The sequence below is a fragment of the Mesoplodon mirus genome (assembly GCF_964341445.2).
Source record: "Mesoplodon mirus genome assembly, chromosome: 10".
NCBI classification, from domain to species: Eukaryota; Metazoa; Chordata; class Mammalia; order Artiodactyla; family Ziphiidae; genus Mesoplodon; species Mesoplodon mirus.
The window spans coordinates 52,428,973-52,446,652 of NC_138986.1; positions in this window are offsets into that span (position 1 = coordinate 52,428,973).

Here is a 17,680-nt window from a genome sequence, read left to right on the forward strand (position 1 = left end):
ACAACCCAAGTGTCAATCAACCGATGAATAACAAAATACGGTATATACACACAGTGGGATTTATTAAGCCAAAAAAGGAATGGCATTTTGTTACATGCTATAACATGGATGAACCTTGAAAACACTAGGTTTAGTGAAATAAGCCAGACATAGAAGGATAAATATTGTAGATTCCACTTACACGAGGTACCTAGAATAGGCAAATTCATAGAGACAGAAAATAGAATAGAGGTTACTAAGGGCTGGTGGGAGGGAAAATGGGGTTGTTACTGTTGGATGGTTACAGAGTTTTTGTTGAGGATGATGAAAAAGGTTTGGTTATAGACAGTGGTGATAGTTACACAACACTGTGATTGTATTTAATGCCACTGAACTGCATATTTATAAATGGTTAAAATAAATATGATTTATGTATATTTTACCACAATAAAAAAAAGAGGAGTAACTGAGTTGAAATTAAAAAAAAAAAAAAAAAAAGACTGTTGCTCAAAAAGTATTTGTGGTAGGAAGAATTCTAAGATGGTTCCCCAAATTCCCACCCTTGGTACACGTACCCTGTGTAATCCCCTCCCTTGGAGTGTGGGCAGGTCCTATCAACATGATGGATGTCACTTCTGTGATTAGGTACATTATGAGGCAAAGGTGAAGGGATTTTGCAGATGTAATTAAGTTCCCTAATGAGATGACTTTGAGTTACTCAAAAGGGAGATTATACTACGTAGACCTGACCCAGTCAGGTGAGCCCTTTAAAAGAGAGCCCAGAGGTCAGAAAATGAAGCATCAAAGACTCTCCCCTGGGGCTTCCCTGGTGGCGCAGTGGTTGAGAGTCCACCTGCCGATGCAGGAGACACGGGTTCGTGCCCCGGTCCGGGAAGATCCCACATGCCGCGGAGCGGCTGGGCCCGTGAGCCATGGCTGCTGAGCCCGCGCGTCCGGAGCCTGTGCTCCGCAACGGGAGAGGCCACAACAGTGAGAGGCCCACGTACCACAAAAAAAAAAAAAAAAAAGGAATTTGGGGGATTGAAGACTGGCCTCTAAAAATAGAATAAAGGTTGAGACTTAGAAAAAAGGTCAGTGAGTCATTCCCAATGTGGAGAATGGCTGAGGAAATTTTATCAACAGTATTGATCAATACATGATTTTCAATTGCTGGCCATACTGTGCCACACCCTCAGTAAGAGTTTTCTGTATGCGACTGTGAAGGTAGTGGTGCTTCTGAGGAATCAAGAAGGGGACTGAGGTCCACGTACAGGCTGACGTGTGGCCAAAGGAAACATGGGAGGAGAGGTGAGAGAGGGAGTGGACACTCTGAGAAAGGTCAGAGCCAGAGGTGGGGGAGGGCAGGGAGGCCTCTGGCTTTGCCTACCTAGCATGTGGAAGGGGGCTGCCCTCTTTTTATTTGAGCATTGAAGGACAGGTGTCCTCCTATGGCTGGAAGTCTTGGGGGACACCAAATAGCAGATATTTGTATTATATTTTTATAAATTTCAACCATAAGGGTTAACTATGTCCCAAACATGTTGCTAAGTGCTTTATATACATAATCTCATTGATTCTGAAGAGGTACTTGTTACTGTCCCCATTTTCAAATGAGGAAGCAAGTTCAGAGAAGGTAAGTAACTTGCCCAAGGGCAGAGAACGAATCAACAGTGTCCAGATTCAAACCCAGTGCTGCTGGGCTCCGAATCCCATGTTCTTACCCTCCGCTCTCTACACCAGCTTTCACCACACTGCTCTACCGGGAACCACTCTGTTTCTCTGGTTCCCCCTTGTCTTCCCTCACAGCCCTCTTGCTTGTCTCCCTCTTATCAATTTCCTTTCTAATCCCCCCTCCACCTCAAATGTAATTTCTGCTGTCTCTTGGGAGCATCCAGCCATCTTCTGGGGGCGTCTCTCTTGGTATGTTCCCGCACCATAGATACCATGTCACGTTCACTGGATAGATAGACACTCAGCCTCCTGGGATGGGTTAGGGAATGTGGCTGAGGCCACACAGGAAGAGGCAAGGCTAGTTGCTGATAAAGATAATTCGTATATTGGGACCCATAAAATGGAGACTGCCCCGGTAGCCTAGGCCACGTCACAAATCCAAGTCATCCTGCTCTTATAGGAAACACCTATCAAGGAAACCCAACACATACCAATCACAATTCTCCAACTCAGCTTTAGCTCACCTCACCCTAGAAACTAGCACCTGCTAGCCTTATATGGAAATCACCACCGCCTAGCCAATCACATCCTGTTTCCTTGTTGCCACTTCCAACGCTGCATAAATCTCGCTCTTGCCCAAAATCCCTCAGGAAGAGAGCTCCACCGCTTGTGAGGCTCTGCACTTCCCCAATCCAGTCCTTTCCCTTGAATAAAGGACATCAAACTTGTTACTAAATTGTATTATTTTTGTCATTTGACAGTACTATCTAGGGACCCTTTTTCCCTGGTCACGCTGAATGGTGATCCTTTTAAAACCACAAGTCAGATCATGTCACTCGCCTGCTTCAAATCCTCCAATGGCTTCCATGATGTTCAGAAAGAAATTCAAAGCTCTGACAATGGCCATCAAGTCCCTGTGTGATCCAACCCCTGCCTACCTCATTCGCCCCCCTCCAGCCCCTGTGCTCTTGTTACCATTCCTTTTTTTTTTTTTTTTTTTTGCGGTACGCAGGCCTCTCTCACTGTTGTGGCCTCTCCCATTGCGGAGCACAGGCTCCGGACGTGCAGGCCCAGCGACCATGGCTCACGGGCCCAGCCGCTCCGCGGCATGTGGGATCCTCCCGGACCGGGGCACGAACCCGTGTCCCCTGCATAGGCAGGCAGACTCTCAACCACTGCGCCACCAGGGAAGCCCCGTTGTTACCACTCCTTAACAGAGCCAAGGGCCTTTGTGTGTGCTGTTCTTTCTTCTGGAATGAACTTCTCCCAGAGAGCTGCATGGGCATTCTTCACTTAACTCAAGTCCCTTCAGGGAGGCCTTCTGTGACTGCTGATGCTATCCAAAATGGCACTCCCTGCCATCATTTCTGCTCCCTCTGCCTGTGCTGTTTCCCCCAGCACCTACCACTAGCTAATGATACAATGTATCTCTTTGTCTTCTGTCAGAATGCAGGTTCCTGGAGAGCAGGGACTTCCCCTATTTCACTCACCCCAAACCCCCAGTTGCCTAAAAGAGTTGGCTCATAAGAGGCATCTCACATATGCAATAGGTACTTGAAAGACATCTGCTAAATGAATAAAGGCACTCACAGATAGTGAAAGGCTTGATTCAGGTCTGGTCTGCACGTACATGCCTGACTGGGAGAGAAGGTGTATCAGCCAGGTGTAAGTAAGTACAGGAAGAGTGGGAGAATTTGATGAGAGTCTGACAACAGGGCAAAGGTGTGGGCAGGGCGTGAAGAAGCTTATGTCCTGCTCTGAGGCTGCTAACCGGTCTGAAGGGCAAGGAGGGAGCAGATACCAGGACAGGCAGAGCAGAGGGCTGTGCTGAGTAGGACACTGAGAGGAGCCTGCAGCCACCCCGAAGGGAGGGGATCAGGGTGGGTAGATGCCCCATCTCCCCTCCCTCCCTCTGATCTCCTGGTGTGACTCCCTTTGACTGAGCTCATCAGGAAGCCAGAGGCCAAAGCCAGACCTGGAGGAGGGTGGAGAGGAACCCAGAGGGCCCAATGGAGGGCCTCCAGCTGAGAAGGCAAAGGAATCTCTGGGGCAAGAGTAAGCCTCGCCTTTCCCTCTTGCTGTTTCTGAAGCAGATGCAGCTGAGATTAGGGAAAGGGCGAGCTGGAGGCCTCATCATCATAAAGACTAGCATGGAGTACTGCAGACATATGAGTCATGATCTAATTCTACTGGCTGATAAGAAGAATCACCAGCTGGTAAGGGTTTGTAATTATTCTCTTCCTAAATTTACTTTGTCAGAGTGACAGAATTCTTCTAAGCTGAACTTTCATCTCCATTGTAGCAGCCAAGTTTCCTTGAATACTCAGATCCTCTTGATAAATGCTAGGCTGCATTGAGCAATCCTAGCTTGGTCACAGGGTCAGCCAGGCCCTCCTGTGGCCCACCCCATCTTTGCCGGCCATACTGGACCTAATAAGAATCACTGGACCTCAGACCTTATGAGCTTTATACTTCCCTTAAGTCCTGGCAATCATTTCTGCAATTATGTCTTCCCTGACATCATGCCACTGAGAAAATAAACTATAATTCTAGCAAAAAACTGGATGCTGACCCCTATCTCACCCCATATATAAAAAATAACTCAAAACTGATCAAAGACCTAAATGTAAGCTAAAACTATAAAACTCTTAAGAGAAAACATAGGTATAAATCTTTGTGACTTTAAATTTGGCAATGGTTTCTTATAATATGTAAAGCACCAAAAATATATACAGATAAAATGGACTTCATCAAAAATAAAAACTTTTGTGCTTCTAAGAATACTAGCAAGAAAGTGAAAAGATAGCCCACAGAATGGGAGGAAATATCTGCAAATCACATATCTTGTAAATCAAACATCAAACCACATGTGGGGGTTTAGTATCAGAACTCTGACAATTCAACAACAAAAATACAAATAACCCAATTTTTTCTTTTTTTTTTTTTTTGCGGTACGCGGGCCTCTCCCGTTGTGGAGCACAGGCTCCGGACGTGCAGGCTCAGCGGCCATGGCTCACGGGCCCAGCCGCTCCGGGGCATGTGGGATCTTCCCGGACCGGGGCACGAACCTGCGTCCCCTGCATCGGCAGGCGGACTCGCAACCACTGCACCACCAGGGAAGCCCAAATAACCCAATTTTAAAAGGACTTGAATAGACATTTCTCCAGAGAAGATATACAAATGGACAGTAAGCACATGAAAAGATGCTCAACATCATTAGTCATTAGGCAAACACAAATCAAAAGCATAATAAGGGGCTTCCCTGGTGGCGCAGTGGTTGAGAGTCCGCCTGCCGATGCAGGGGACACAGGTCCATGCCCCGGTCCGGGAAGATCCCACATGCTGCGGAGCGGCTGGGCCCGTGAGCCATGGCCGCTGAGCCTGCGCGTCCAGAGCCTGTGCTCCGCAACGGGAGAGACCACAACAGTGAGAGGCCTGCGTACCGCAAAAAATAAATAAATAAATAAATAAATAAATAAAAAGCATAATAAGATACCACTTCACACCCACTAGGCTAGATACAATCAAAACAATGACAAATTCTGGTGAGGATATGGATAAATTAGAACTCTTATATATCGTAAAGTTGCAGCCAATTTGGAAAACAGTTTGGTAGTACCAGTTTTGGTACATAAAAGTACCATATGACCCAGCAACTTCACTGTTAGGTATATACTAACAGAATTGAAAATATATGTTCACAAAAAAAACTTGAACATGAATGTTCACAGTAATATTATTCATAATAGCGAAAAAGTGGAAACAACCCAAAAGTTCATTGACTGATGAATGAATAAACAAAATCTGGCATATCCATGCAAGAGAATATTACGTTGCAATACATACTACATACTGGAAGAATCTTGAGACCATGATGCTAAGTGAAAAAAGCCAGACATAAAAGACCACATATTGTATAATTCCACTTTTATCATATATCCAGAGTGGGCAAATCCACAGAGACAGAAAATGGATTAACGGTTGCCAAGGATGGGGCGGGGCGGGGGGGTGGGTGGGGGAGGAGAGGGAGTGGGGAGGGACTATGGATGGGCTTCTTTTTGGAGTGCTGAAGATGTTCTGGGATTAGGTAGTAGTGATGGCTGTACAACCTTGGAAATAAAAACCACTGAACCACTGTATACTTTAAAAGGACAAATTTTATGGTACATGGATCATTTCTCAATTTTAAAAAATGGATGATAAACAATAATGAAGTGAGACTATTTCCAGTGTCCTTATTGCCCCAGTGCAAGGAAACTAATGAAAGTAAAATAAAATCTCAAGTTGCAAGAAAAAAGTTATGGGGCCCTGGAACAATGCTAAGGCCCAATCTATGAAAGTGCTATGGAAGGCCTTCTCACTGTGTTCTAGTGGCAGCTGCAGAGAGGGAAATGGAAAGAAGGGAGGATGGTAATTAAGGTCCGGGAGTGCCTCCTATGAGCCGGGGACTTCGGCAAAGCCTGAGGTCCCTAACAAGGGGCGGGAGCACAGCAGTCAGCCCAGGGCTCACATTCATGAAGGGCCTCAGATACAAACTTGTATTTGTAAATGACATAAAAGACTCAAGTACATGGAGACAGTAACAGGAATTTTTGTCCCTTATAAAATGACATCTCATGAAATATAAACTAACATTTTTTTTCTTTTTTTTTTTTTTTTTTGCGGTTCGCGGGCCTCTCCGGTTGCGGAGCACAGGCTCTAGATGCGCAGGCTCAGTGGCCATGGATCACGGACCCAGCCGCTCTGCGGCATGTGGGATCTTACCGGACCGGGGCACGAACCCGTGTCCCCCGCATCAGTAGGCGGACTCTCAACCACTGCGCCACCAGGGAAGCCCTAAACTAACATTTTTTAGCATATCCTTATCTTGCAAATACATAATTATATTTGTGTATGCTAAGAATATTAATTTTTAAAAAGTAAAAATTTAGAACAAATCAGTATTTTCATAACCCTCTTTTTGACATTTTGACATTTGACTTTTGGTTGTTGTTGTTGTTCTAATGTATTAGTAGTTTCTAAAATGGGAGTGAGCTCGGCCTCTCTTAATTTCTGAGGAGCCCTGATCATATTTAAGCCCCACAGCCACCCCAAGAGGTAAAGAGTATGGTCCCATTTCATAAGTGAGAAAACCGAGGTTCAGTAAGACTAGATTAATTGACCTGTCTTGCAAAGTCATGTGACTGGGGTTTGAATCCAGGTCTGTTTGATACCAGAACCCATGGTGCCACTTTCACATGTTAAAGACGATGAAGAGTGAAAATGTAGGTTTTTCTCCACTTCAATGCACCAGAGCACCCCCTCTGCCAAGGTCTCCGGGACCACATGGTGCCCTTGAGTACAGTCTTGCTCACAGCCAGGCTGCTGGAGGAACTACTCACATCCTGCTAGAACCCTTCCCCAAAGCTCTGCTGCTCCTGAAAATGTTTCAGGACTACTTGGAAGAAGGACACACAACTGAGAAACTTAACTCAAGGCCTGCATTTGACCAGAAAGAGAGAAATATCTTTGCAGGACCTTCCCTACTTCCTTAAAGAGAGGATCACACATTAAATAGAGCAGAAATGCCATCTCCAGTTGCTTGCTAAGCGAGAGTAGGGCTTACTATCGCCATGCTGGACAGATCCTAAAGGATTCGGAGCACCTGACGTAAAGAGACTCTTCTTCAGCTAGCATGGTGGGAGGAGAATAGAGGAGGAGTGGGAAGGGCCCAGTCCCACCGGATGCATGCCACGTGAATGCAAAAGGCCAAATGCATTATCCTCATTTTCCAGAGGAAGAAACTCGAGGTAAGAGTAACTTTTCCAAAGTCACATGGCAAGTAGAGCTGGATGGAATTCATCCCAGGCGTGCCTGGCTCCAGAGAGGATGCCCCTCCCTCTACAATAGCATGTGAGGCGGCATAATGCAGTGGTCAGGAGCACACATGTAGCTTTGTCACACAGGTTCAAATCCCAGCTCTGACACTTACTACTGAGTGACCTTGGGCAAGTCAAGAGACCTCTATTCCTCAGGGTTCTCATCTGGAGAAATAGGAGAAATAATTGTATCTACCTCATAGAGTTGTTATAAGGATTAAATGGAGCTTCTGGGTTGTGAACGTGTGGAGGTGCTGGGAGAGGGGTGTGCTTGGAGAGGGCATGGAAGCTCTGTGGTCCCTTCTCCATACCTTGCCCTATGCATCTCTTCCATCTGGCTGTTCCTGAGTTGCATCCTTTTATAATAAACTGGTAATCTAATTGATCTTAAATTGGAAAAAAAAATTAAAAATAAATGAATTGTCATTGGAATCAGTGTATGAGAAAATAAAGGACTCCACTTTTGATGACTGAAAGAACATTCAAGGACCCAGGACTCAGGAAGATCCTGACCTCTTTCAAGGACAAAATCCAAAAATCCTTACGACTAAGAAACTTGACTGTGCTGATTTTTTTTTTTTTAATAAGTAAGTTATCATCAACTGGGATTCCCACTACATACTCTTATCCAGTGGAAAGAGAATTCCAGACCTGCAGAGGCCTCAATGAGAGTAGTTTGACGGCAGAGAACCTTGACAAAAAGTTAAGTACAGGTCTTTATACTTTCCGACACTTCCATTTGCAAATGAAAATAACAACATTGGCCACATGTATTTTATACCTCTCAATTAATATGTGAATACTGCTATAAAAACAAAAACAAGAACACTGAACAATGCCAGGATTAGAACAGTGCCTGGCATACAATAAATGCTGTGCTATGGAAGAATCTGCTGTTATTGTTTTATACAATTTCTTCATGTCAACACAGTACGATGAGCAGGGGTTGTAAAAATACCTATCCTCTATATACATAGGTAACAGGATGCTGAAATGGAATGCTTTGTGCTCAGTTTCAGGTATACCTCAAATCTGAGAACAAACCCGTAGTGCCAGGTACCTGCATATTCCAAAGTGGCGTGCATCGACCGCCTATACCAGGACTTGCAGAGGTGATGTCTCAGAGCCAGTATAAGAAATTTTGAAGTCAAAGAAGCTGTGAAAGAGATTGCATTTGGAGAAGGCTGCTGCAGGGTGGAATTTTTCTTCCCTCTCTCACTTCCCCCATGGAAGAGAGAACACAGGTGCTTCCCCTCCCTCAAACCTAGTGAGAGAAATTCAGGGGGACAAATGGAGAGCTTCATGTGTCTCTCTTGGAGGTTGGGAGACACAGAAGACAAGTGTCTGCCTCACATTTGAGAGATCTAAAGTTAAGGGGCTGAGATTATTGGAGAGAAAGAAGGAGGCACTGGTATTTGGGCTGATGATGAGGGAAGTTTTCCATGGAACAGATGTGGACCCTGCAGTAGGGAGCCAGCCTGGAGCAGTCTTGACGGAGACTCTGCCAGGGTCAGTGTGGGGTGGACTCAATGCCTGAGGGCTAAGGGACAAGTTCTGGCCATCCTGGGAATTACAATGAGCTATATGTCCAACAAGAGCCCTAGAGAAAACCACAAAAGCCCCTGGAGAGAAAGAAGCAGCTATAAATATCCACTTAAGCCAGACAACACCTTCAAGATAAGACAGTGCCCCTTTTCCACCCAAATCCCCACTCCGTCTGGGCCTAACCCACAGAGAATGAGTGTGAGCTGGGACTGAAGAGCAAAGGGGTAAAATCGGGGAGCGAGGGGAACAGAGCAGAAGCCGGCTACCCCCTCCCTCCCTGCAGGGGGCCCCACCCAAAACCCACCTCAGCTGGGCAAAGGGAGAATGACCACTTGGATGACATTTAGAATTTTAACTACTACATTGGGCCAGACATTTAAATCACCGAAATTAAAGATTTTTACTTTCTAAGAGGGAGTGATAAATCCAGGGGATGGAAAGGAAATAGTCCATAGAACTTTTTTGAAAAGACAGTGATGACAAGGGATAATCTTGATTGTTTCTGCTTTCACATACTGAGTCCCACCCAATCAAAGTAATGTCACTCAGATGAGTAGCCCTCCTCACAATTCAGAAAGCAGGGCTGAGTTGCGGGTCCAGGTGGAAGGGGTGACCTGGACATGAGAAATGCACAAATGATAAAATACGTACCTTTTAGATTATAAGGGTGTGTGTGTGGAATATGAGATTCAAATAGAACAAGGTGAAATCTGTATAACATGTTGTAGCTACTGCTATAAGGAGAGTGAACGTGCAATCACAGAATACATGTAAAACACCAGGAAGGATACAGATGTTGCACTGGTGGAAATGATTTTCGATTAAAGTATATGCTCTTGGTGTCAAAGCCCATGAGAAAGCCCATGAGAAACTGGGTTCATTCATTCATTCCTTCACACATTCATTGAGCATCAACTATTACCCCAGCAAGGTTTCTCTTGTCCTGTGTTTATGTCTAATCAGAGGTACACACTGATTAGAAAAGGCCTGGGAAAGGCATAGTCTCCTCAGCCTCAAAGGGTTCAAAAGTAAAGCTGGGGTCGGTATTCAAAGAATGCCTGCAAAATACACTTGACATGGGCATCCTTTCCATTGATTTGTGCTCTGTCAAATGTCAACGGGTCCTTAGCAGATGGGAGAGAGGCACAACCCAATCCTTCAGGCGTTGTCCCACGTGGCCATACTTTCAGCACAAGATTTTACAATTCAGCCTGTGCATCAGTTTCTAGATTGTAGCTGTCATCAGCCTCAGCCCAAACCACAGTTTAACTGGCTTTGTCTGGTTACAAGCATAATTGGAATTAAAGGTTGAGATGGAGAGATAAGATAGAGCTAATCTTCTTAACATAAAAGAAAACACACTCATTTTCTTTTTCATTTTCCTGCACCCTCATTACAAAGCAGCTCTTCCAAGGCTTGCAGATCTAGCCTCGGAGGGCAGCGTATGAAGGGCTCCCCTGGCATCTTCTAAACCTAGGGGGCAGTCGTGGAAACCATCGCCGTCCCTCCACACTTTGTCTCACACTGTGGACGGCCACATCCCAGCTCAGGAGGCACAATTCTGGCACTTGAGCTGCTGTCAGGCTCCCCGCCAGGGAGCACGGTGTGCCCTCCTCCTTTGTGGAGGGACAGGAACTCCTACTGAGCCTCCCCTGCCCTAAGGAAAGGAACTGGTGCCTTGGCACACCTCTCCCAAACGGCCCAGTGCCCTGCTCTGGCTCCACCAAACGGAGAATGAAAAGACCTTTTCATGGCTTGAGATCCTTCAGACAGGAAGAAAGCCTTCACACCCTCTTCTGATGAGCCCCATAAACATGGTTCCCTCTCAGCTAAGGAACAGAGAGAGACTTCAGGAAAACCTCAGCAGAAAGTTGCTCTCTAATAGGGCAAGGGTCTGAAGGAAGGGTGGGGCTACAAGAAGACCCATCGTCCCCTTCCCTCTCTCTTTATTTCTTTTCTGGCTATTTGGTCAGAGCTCGGATCACCAGGGATGACTGAAAGTGAGATGTTTTGCTAGGAGTTTTCTAAAACCCAAATAAATGAAGCTTAATTTGAGGTAATCTGAGGTAATCCATTAGCTATGAGTTGAAAACCAACCTCAGTTTGTTATCTAAGATGAAGTAGCCTGGATGGGGCTGGTCTTAGAAACCCTGACTCACTGCTTCAGCTGAACTTGAAATTTTTTTCTTTTTCGGTATGCGGGCCTCTCACTGTTGTGGCCTCTCCCGCTGCGGAGCACAGCCTCCGGACGTGCAGGCTCAGCGGCCGTGGCTCACGGGCCCAGCCGCTCCGCGGCATGTGGGATCTTCCCAGATCGGGGCACGAACACGTGTCCCCTGCATCGGCAGGCGGACTCTCAACCACTGCGCCACCAGGGAAGCCCCTGAACTTGAAATTTTAGTTCCTCGACCTATAGCAGATTTTTCCCCCAGAAAACACCTTTTAAAGAATATTCACTATCTACTGGAAGCACAATGCTAACATAAGATCCACTTCCTTCATTCTGCCTCTAAACCTCCTCTTCCTGAATGTTCACTGCAGAACATTCCTTCTTGAAAGCATACAGAAAAAAATACATTCATCTTTAGCAAACCGCAAATAGGATGAAACAATGGTGAGAACAGTCATTTTTTGTGGCTTTGGAGTTACAATCCGACCAATACAAAAAATCATTGCAAGAGTGGCTGAACTGATCTTGAAGGAGATAGGCTGGTCCACATAATTACGCCTCCAGCTCTCCATGCCAGGGTGCCTTCCTAGATAAACAGCTTTATTCTTGCCTTGTCTAATAATAATAAAATCTTACCAAATCCTTGTGGTGGGTGGTGTTCCAGTGCTTTACTCATAATAAACTCACTTAATCCCCACAGCAACCCAATGAGGCAGATGAGTTAACAGAAGCACAGAAAGGTTTAGTAACTATCCCAAGGTCATACAGCTAACAAGTGGCAGAACTTAGATTTGAACCTGAGTTGATGTGACTCCAGAATGTATGCTTTTAACCAACTTACCACACTGTCTACAGGGAACTGGCCACACTTCCTGTCCCTCGTGGGCAGTCCCTAAAAATTTCACAGAAGGAATATCATCCATTAAGTTACATCTACACGCCAAACCATTTTTTTTTTTTTTTTTTTTTTTTTTCTGTACGCGGGCCTCTCACCGTTGTGGCCTCTCCCGCCGCGGAGCACAGGCTCCGGACGCACAGGCTCAGCGGCCATGGCTCACGGGCCCAGCCGCTCCGCGGCACATGGGATCCTCCCAGACCGGGGCATGAACCCGTATCCCCTGCATCGGCAGGCGGACTCCCAACCACTGCGCCACCAGGGAGGCCCCAAACCATTTTTAACGGTGATTCATGAGGAAGGGGAAATACCATTTCACATACTGAATGACCTAATAACCTTGATATACATCCAGCATTAAAAAAACAAAAACAAAACAAACAAAAACTCTACCTCAAGTTTCCCTCAAATTAACTGTAGATAAATCCATACTTGCATTATTCTCAGCCGCCAGGAAACCTAACCAGAGAGTCTGACTCAAAGTATATTAGAAATCCATTTTATGAAATGCTCTTTTGGTGTTAGATCTAACTCCATAATTATAGAATGTTAGAGGTGAAAAGGGCCTTGGAGTTTTTAGAATTTAATCTCCTTAAGGGAGGCTGTCCCAGAAGGATAAAGGAGTTGCCCCAGGTCTTAAGAGCCATTCGGTGGAAGGACCATCACCAGAACAACCTCACAGACCCCTAGGTTCCAATGTCTTTTTCCTCTTTACCACATTGCTTGCCTCACCCAATGTGACATTTTTATATAAAGGAGTGACATGTTCTCATTACCTGGGGCTAAAGACACTTTCCTATGCTCTGTACAGACAAGGTTAACATAATTATATTCCACCAGCTGAATTTTGTAAACATACTTGAACTGCTTCAAATATGAGTTAGGTGGTGCTTACCTTTCTTCATTTAGAGAAGCAGGCAGGTAAATACGAAAACTAGGACATGGAATATGAGTGTGCTAAGTGGAAAATGTATATTACTTTTATTTTCTATTATTCCATTTTATTTCATCACCAGTCATTTGTTCCTGGTGGAAATTGTTGCTGATATTTCTGAAAACCATCAGGAAATGTTTTAAATTCTGTGAAAGAGAAAATGTCTCTTTTTCAAAATGTCTGATCCCTGGCCTGTTCTCTGGTCCAGGAGCTCAGGACCTCCTGCCAGATGATCTGCCTGCCTCTCATCTCTCTCTGCCAGTGCATCGTTCCTTCCAAGTGACAGATTTCTTACTGTCATCTGTATCTCAAAAACCTTCAGCAACTATCCACTGTCTACAGGGTAAAGCCCAAACTTTCAGAACCCTAAACAGACAGTACTATATATCTTTCAAGTCCATTCGCCTTTGTGTATGATACAAACCGTCTTCTCCTGCCAAACCAGTACGTCTCCAGTTCCCCCAAACACACGTAGTGCTTACCTGTCTCACGGCACCTTAGCCCATGTGGCTTTTCCCTCCCAGGATATCACCTCATCTGTCTGTGCCAATCCCATTCTTCTTTTTTTTTTTTAACATCTTTGTTGGAGTATAATTGCTTTACAACGGTGTGTTAGTTTCTGCTTTATAACAAAGTAAATCAGCTCTACATATACATATATCCCCATATCTCCTCCCTCTTGCGTCTCCCTCCCACCCTCCCTATCCCACCCCTCTAGGTGGTCACAAAGCACCCAGCTGATCTCCCTGTGCTACGTGGCTGCTTCCCCCAGCTATCTGTTTTACATTTGGTAGTCTATATATGTCTATGCCACTCTCTCACTTCATCCCATCTTCCCCTCCCTGCTCCCCGTGTCCTCTAATCCATTCTCTAAGTCTGCGTCTTTATTCCTGTCCTGCCCCTAGGTTCTTCAGAACCTTTTTTTTTTTTTTAGATTCCGTACATATGTGTTAGCATACGGTATTTTTCTTTTTCTGACTTACTTCACTCTGTATGACAGAGTCTAGGTCCATCCACCTCACTACCAATAATTCAATTTCGTTTCTTTTTATGGCTGAGTAATATTCCATTGTATATATGTGCCACATCTTCTTTATCCATTCATCTGTCGATGGGCACTAGGTTGCTTCCATGTCCTGGCTATTGTAAATAGATGTGCCAATCCCATTCTGATTCACACTGCAAGGCCCAGCCTGGAGGCCTCCCTGACAACCCAAACTTCCTGAATTCCTTTTCTGAAAGCATTTATTACTAGTAACACTGATTTCATATTTGCAGTCTTTAAACTTTAATTTTTCCATGTGCATTTCTCTTGCCTTCCCATCCAGTTTATCCTTTAGAGCAGGATACCTTTTTTAAGACTAAAAATATTTCCTCTGCATTAAACACATAAAGAACTAAGTATCAATAGCTGGTTATTTAATTGCTTTTCCATTTTCTTCCTCCTCCCCCAATATTCTCCTTGAAGAGCTGGCACTGAAAACATTTGGGATGATTTTATACACTTATTCTAAAAACTGAAAAGCTTATAGGATATATCTTTAAGTAAGAGCCTTTGACCTATAATTCATGATTAAATTCAAAGATCACCTGTTAGAGTACTTATTAATAGGTTAAGAGAATTAAGAAAATAGGAACAGATGAGCTTAATCTGTTTTTGTTTTGTTTTTAAAATCTATCCAAATTGGCCCCAACATTCGTGGCTAAAGAGGAATAAGAATATAAATTGAGGCTCACTATATGTTTAACTATTTCAAAGTTATAAACAAAGCTAACAAACTATTAAAGTGTGTTCTAATTTCCTGCCTTTAAAAATACACCTTCAGAGCTTCCCTGGTGGCGCAGTGGTTGAGGGTCCGCCTGCCGATGCAGGGGACACGGGTTCGTGCCCCGGTCCGGGAAGATCCCACATGCTGCGGAGCGGCTGGGCCCGTGAGCCATGGCCACTGAGCCTGCCTGTCCGGAGCCTGTGCTCCGCAACGGGAGAGGCCACAACAGTGAGAGGCCCGAGTACCGCAAAAAAAAAAAAAAAATACACCTTCAAAATGACCTCAAGCCCAGCTTTGCCTCCTTCTCTTCCCTCCCCTGTCTCCATTCTGCACTACAAGTGGCCTCCCACGTTCACAAGTGGATATGACAGCTTGCTCCTCCATCCTCTGGACACACTCCCTGCCACCTCTCAGGCCTGGGGCTACACACCGTGGAAGCAGGGCCTGCCCTCAGGGAGGAAGGCAAAGAAGAGTTCTTTTTAACGTGGGGCCATTCTTGCCCAGGTCTAGGGGAGATATTGAATCTGTTCTTCTTTACTTCTTCACATAAATTCATTCAGAATTTATAGCTGCATTCAAAATACCAAATAAAAGTAAAACCTTTATGACTTTAAAAAATCAGTTAAATTAAGTTTCATCTTCTCAAATGTAAAAGCACTTTAAAAAGAGAAATATATAGTACAATTATAAATATTTGCAAGTTACTACACACTATAACTATTGCTAGGAACATATCAGTGTGTGAACATCAAGATGGTTAATATTAAAAACACAATGGCAAAGGTGTCAAGGTCACAACTGACAATATCTGAACATGTAACTTAAAAAATGACCACAGATATATAACTTAATGAACAGCAAGACACAGCTTCTTTTGCATTGTTATTTTTTTCAGTCCTTCTCCAGATTAGCTTCTGAGTCATGGAGTAGTTTGGCAAATGTAATCATAGTCGCCATCTTTTCTAAGCAAGCAGTGCTCTTCTTATAAAGATATAATCATAAGTCAACTCTCCATGAATTAGATTCCTTACTGAATATGTAAATACATGTTTGTCTCAGTTTATGTAAGACAAGTCTATCTTTCATGGTTAGTTAAGACCAAAACATGTTCTGAAATTACATGTCCAGAAAATTATCTTATGTACCACAGAAGAAAAAGAAAAAAATCAAGAAAGAGTACTCAATCTTATTCTGATAATTTTTAGTTAGTATTCATAGTAAATAAAGAATCCAAAAAAGAGATGGCAAAACAGAGATTGTTTAGGTCAGCAGTTATTATTACTGGAGAATAGAATATTATTAACATTCTCTTCACTGTATGTATCTCTCTCTCTCTCTCTCTCTTCTTTTTCCTATTTTCCCCTCTTCTTTCTTTATTCACTTCTGCTGCATCCATTACCTGGTTCTCTCTTCTCTTTTGTTTGTGCCTTAAATCTTCCAGTGATAGTCACCCTTGCTAGAAATGTAATCCTCTTCCTGCTATTTCCCTCTTCTGGAACTGACTTTCTTAGTATTATGAATATACACTTTTAAAGATTAAAACTTTACCAGTGTCATATAAGCCTAATAAACAGATGTTTTTCATCTTTTATATTCCCTTAATATAATTTTTGCAGAGATGAAGTCACAGCACAGACAATTATGACACTAGCTGAATAGTTAGTTGTCATGTCTCCTTAGACTCCTCTTGGCCATGAGTGACTCCCATTGGTTTTGATGACCTTGACAGTTTTTTTTTGTTGTTGTTGTTTTGTTTTGCGGTACGAGGGCCTCTCACTGTTGTGGCCTCTCCCGTTGCGGAGCACAGGCTCCAGACGCACAGGCTCAGTGGCCATGGCTCACGGGCCTAGCCGCTCCACAGCATGTGGGATCTTCCCAAACCGGGGCACGAACCCGTGTTCCCTGCATTGGCAGGCGGACTCTCAACCACTGCGCCACCAGGAAAGCCCCTCTCAGTAGTTGTGGCGCACGGGCTTAGTTGCTCTGCGGCACGTGTGATCTTCCCGAACCAGGGCTCGAACCCATGTTCCCTGCATTGGCAGGCGGATTCTTAACCGCTGCGCCACCAGAGAAGTCCCACCTTGACAGTTTTGAGGAGTACGGGTCTGACCTTTTGTAGAATGAGCCTCTACTGGAATTTGGTGTTTCTCTCATGATTAGACTGGGGTTTTGGGTTCTGGTGAAGACGAGTATAGAAGTCAATGTGATTTTCACAATATTATATCAAGGGTACATACTATCAACATGATTTGTGGCTACTGATGTTGACTTTGGTAATGTTTGGCAAGTTTCTCCACTGTGAAGTTACTCTTTGATCCCCCTTCTATAGCATACTCTTTGGAAGGAAGTCACCATGTGGAGCTAACACTTACGGAGTGGGACTATTATGTTCCCCCTTCCTTAAAGGTGCAATATTTACATAAATTATTTGAAATTCTGCATTGGAGCTTTGTCTCTTCTCCTCTATTTATTTATTTATTTACTCACTTATTTCTATCAGTATGGACTCAACAATACTTATTTTATACTTTGCGTTATAATACAGTGCTGCTCTCTTTATTTTATTGCTCAAATTGTTCCAGTTTTGACTATTGGGAACTATTTCAGTTAGCTTCTAGGACCTTTTGACATATCTCTATTATTGCATATTCGTGTGTGTGTGTGTGTGTGTGTGTGTGTGTGTCTGTGTGTTTGGCACATTTTTACTTTCTGGCACTATAAGACATTCCAGGCTCATCTTGTATATTTTGTGCTCCAGTCCTAAAATCAGCCATTTTTTCAAGAAGCCCTGGTTTATTTTACTGGAGAATGGTATCAGAAACCAAGATCTGGGTTCTAGGTGTGCTCGTTGCTACTGCG